At 42.5% G+C, this 4549-nt stretch overlaps 1 long non-coding RNA gene across 1 annotated transcript; it reads left to right on the top strand.

Annotated features, from left to right (window-relative positions):
* The first annotated feature begins 982 nt into the window (after positions 1-982).
* Positions 983-3468, top strand: LOC110498073. Its single transcript, XR_002469769.2, has 2 exons — positions 983-1216; positions 1936-3468. It is a non-coding gene; the product is annotated as an uncharacterized LOC110498073 (long non-coding RNA).
* The last annotated feature ends 1081 nt before the right edge of the window (positions 3469-4549 follow it).

Raw genomic sequence — 4549 nt, 5'->3', positions numbered from 1 at the left:
GGATATTCCGTCTTCTGTTGTCTTTCTGTCGTGTTCTTCCCATTCAACTTGACAAAAACAAACTCTAAAGTTGCCATATGTAGCTAAAACAAGTTATAGTTAGTGTCTTGCTACATTGATAGCCAATATTAGACTGTTAACCACCTAACCCTCAAAGTTGCTTGGACAATAGAAAAAATGCTCCCTCTCACAGCGATGCCATCTTGGCTCCCCCAAAAATGCCTTTATCGAGGTTATTTCCTTAACAGGTGATGTCAGTGGTCAGCATGTGGGAGAAGTCGGGGATCAGGGATGATAGACGAGTTACCCACTGGTAATTATGAGTTGTAGGGGCATTCAAGTGATTGGGCTAAATTTAACTACAAGGATAATTGATTGATCTGCCAGTATTTCAGGTAATCTCTGAGTTGGCAAGCAAACATAAAGGGTGCGTACTGCCACCAGGAGTGTGATGTTTGCTCATGAAATCAAATCAAATTTTATTGGTCACATACACATATTTAGCAGATGTTATTGTGGGTGTAGTGAAACGCTTGTGTTCCTAGCTCCAACAGTGCAGTAATATCTAACAATTCACAACAACACACACAAATCTAAAGAATTCACAACAACACACACAAATCAAAAGAATAGAGTTGAGAAATATATAAATATTACGATGAGCAATGTTGGAGTGGCGTTAACTGAAATACAGTAGAATATAATAAATACACATGAAATTAGCAAAGCAGTATGTAAACATTATTAAAGTGACTAGTGTTCCATTATTAAGTGACCAGTGATTCCATGTCTATAGGGCAGCAGCCTCTAAGGTGCAGTGTTGAGTAACCAGGTGGTAGCCGGAGAGTGATGAGTGTAATTTATTGGCTGATCCCGTATAGAATTATGTGATCCTTCCATAACCTATAGGATGTCCCTCCCAGTTGACTACTTAAAAATGGTGAAAGTCCTCAATAGCGCTTGGGGGACTAGAGTCCTCTATCTATCTCTATGGATAGGGGGGCAGGGAGACTGGATAGGCAGTTGGTTTTGGGGATTCGCTCGTCACAATCGGTGGGGGTTATAAAAATCCCCTGAATTTTTACTGCAGTCATTCGCAGTGAGAAAAGCCATAGACAAAGCAGTCACAACGTACATAATTGGAACAGAGACAGCCAACAAAATGACGACCGTTTACATTGGATTCCTTCTCTTTGCCATGCTTTTTTCATCACAGGTAAGAGCGTTTCTTCTAACAAAACTCGTTGCATGTTTGATTTGAAGTCTACTCAGTTTTCATTAGGATAACGTTACCTACCTACCCATTTTGGAAAGTAAAGGCATTTCAACAGGTGCAACATTCAAAATGGCTATTCCGTTTTTTTTTTTACGGTTTCAATCTAAATGTTGAATTTGGTTAATGTATTTTCTCATTGACAAACGAATGATGGCGCGGGTAATTGGCCTCCAGATGTTTTCAGTTAGTCATTTAGAATATTTAGCGACCTAGTGTGCCATAATTTGAGTCAAGAGACATGACACCGTAATGCCTCCTTTCAGATAGTCTTGACGTGAAATTACTTCAGATAGGTTTATGTAATTTGAGAGCGACTTTTTTCTCTCCCCTGCGAAATTCAACTGCAGGATATTGTCCGTCACCCTATAGGCCTAGACTAGGGAAACGCATTTCCCAAAAGGATGCCACTCAACACCAATAACATGCGTATTAATTTAAATACATTGTGTTAAAACATTTTGCCATAGGATTGTTTTATGCCACACCCATTTCTGTGTGCCTAAATCTCAACTTTACGCATGTGTTTGCTCTTTGAAATGAGTTGGACGGAAGTGATTAGATGTATTGTTCCTTTTGTCAAATGTTTCAGGTTAACTTTTTACTTTTCTCCCATCTGGCCAATGCCCAGACAGTGACGTGCCCCTCTGCTCTTGTTTTAGGTCCATGCGCAAAACACTACCACACAGTCCCTTCCTACGAATGTGACCAAAGCTGACTTCACCAGTTCCTCGATGCTCAACGTCAGTACCACGAACGTCAGTACCACGAACGTCAGTACCACGAACGTCAGTACCACGAACGTCAGTACCACGAACGTCAGTACCACGAACGTCAGTACCACGAACGTCAGTACCACGACCGTCTCCATTCCTCAAGGAGCCAGTGTGACCTTGCAGTCCAGTGCATTCACGCTCCTCATCCCTGTGGTGGGCTCGCTCCTACAGGGCTGCTTCTAGAGGGTTCATCTGCACTGAACAAAAGCCAAGACTAACATCGGCAGCCTAGATGTGCAAATGTTTTACAAAGAGCACATTATTAATTCTCGGAAGGTAGCCATATGCGCACCTAAGCTGTGGGATTCGGTGGCACGGGCAAAAACACTTTTCTTTATGCTCGCACCTCCTGGCTGCTTCAAACCGTAGGCCTACACTCTGCTCACTGGCCCCAAGCCCATGGCTTGGCAACAAGCTGTCTCACTGCAGAATGGGACGTTTGTCCATATACCTTTGAGGTTTAGGCATTAATTCACAAATGGGTAAGGTTTGGGATAGGGTGAAGTCATTTAAAGTGCCTAGCACTGGGATTGAACACATTACTAATTCATGGTAATAGTGCTCACTGTTGCCCCTAGTGGCCAATTTTGAAGTAATCTCCAGACATCGTGCTTACCTGGAAAGGTGTCTAATTTTGCAGTGGTTCTTTAGTGACCTGGCTGTTGCCTCCATGGAGGCAGGCCATGAGGCTCTATTAAACTCTATTCTTAGACTCAATATTGTGTAATTGCAGACCGCAAATCCAGAAACCCCATGAAATCAGGAAAAGCACATTGGTGCCTGCTTTTCCTGGTAAAACACCCTGAATTTGTCAGTTCTGGTGTTGAGACCGTTTCTTGACATTTGTTTACATGGCAGGTAAGGATAATTAACGTGGCCGGTTAGGTGACTTGGTGTGCCAGGTTAGGAGAATGAGGTAAAGGGTTAGCTTTAGAGACTGTTGTCCCCAACGTGAGCTACATGGCCACGGACCACTGGTGCGCGTCTGTGCGTTTTTTGAAATCAAGTTACGACCCATTATCTGAGACGCCCCTACTCCTTTGATTCACTTGGTCCCACTGTTCCTGATTTCAGACAGCAGAGTTTAACTTGTGTACATTTTGGCTGTGCCTGGGGAAATCAGCAACTGTTTGGGGTGCATTGTGGAAAATAACAGCCTATATTTGTCTGATCTGTGGCACTTATGTCCTTAACAGTACTATTTTTACTCCTGCAACTGCAATGGATACTTTGTCAGAGGCTTGATGTAGCCTACACTTGTGATGAACTTATTGAATTTTATATTGTAAACATGTGACTTATGTAAGTCAGTGATGCTTTTAGATCTCTTTGTATGTCGGGTTCAATAAAGCTTTGAAATGTATTTGTCATGATTAATATTTAATATCCTTGTACAATAAAATATGACATTGAATATAACTGACTTATCCTGTCAATTCCAAAGCTTGGCATTCATTGGCTTTTCCATTTGTCTTACAAATCCAATGCCGCAGGTCTTTCTCAAATTACTGGTTAACAATTGTGTGCCTTACAGATTGTTTTCTATTAACTGTCCAACTATTGGCTGCTTAGCAAAGGGCAAGAATTTTTGCTTGAACTGTTGGGGAAAAATCTGTTAATGGCATGTTTGGAACTTATTGGTCTAATTTAGTGGGACGAAATCCATGCAGTCTTCAAATGACACTTATTCCAACTTCTGTGGCAAGGTGTAACATTGGAAAGTATTCAGACCCCTTGACTTAAACAAGTTAGACTTATAAAATTCATTAAATGTTTTGGATACTCTACACTTAGTTTGACTGTCAACGATGTGAAAACGGCTTTAGACATTTTCTTTGCAACAAATCCCTTGCAATAGTATTTGCAATTGCGCTCTGGTGCATCCTGTTTCTACAACTTGGAGTCCACCTGTGGTATTGATTGGACATTTGGAAAAGGCACACCTAATGTCCCACAGTTCACTGCATGTCAGAGCAAAAACCAAGCCATGAGGTTAAAGGAAATGTCTAGAGCTTTGAGGAAAGGATTGGGTCTAGGCACAGATCTGGGGAAGGTTACCAAAACATTCCTGCAGCATTGTAGTCCCACAGTGGCCTCCATTAAATTATAGTTTGGAACCAAAGCTCTTCCCAGAGCTGGCTGCCCGGCCAAACTGAGAAACCTGGGGGAGAAGGGCCTTGGTCAGGGAGGTGACCAAGAACCTGACGATCACTCGGACAGCTCCAGTGTTCCTCTGTGGAGCTGGGAGATTCTTCCAGAAGGACAACCATCTCTGCAGCACTTTGCAAATCAGGCCTTTTATGTTAGGGGCCTGACAGAAGCCACTTCAGTAAAAGGCACATGACAGCCCTCTTGGAGTTTGCCAAAAGACACCTAAAGACATTCAGACCATGGGAAACAAGATTATGTGGTCTGAAACCAAGATTGAATGCAGTGTCACATCTGGAGAAACACTGGCACCATCCATATAGTGAAGCATGGTGGTGGCAGCGTCAGGCTG

This window comes from Oncorhynchus mykiss, chromosome 19 (genome assembly GCF_013265735.2).
Source record: "Oncorhynchus mykiss isolate Arlee chromosome 19, USDA_OmykA_1.1, whole genome shotgun sequence".
NCBI lineage: Eukaryota > Metazoa > Chordata > Actinopteri > Salmoniformes > Salmonidae > Oncorhynchus > Oncorhynchus mykiss.
This window is presented reverse-complemented; position numbering and strand designations above follow the sequence as displayed.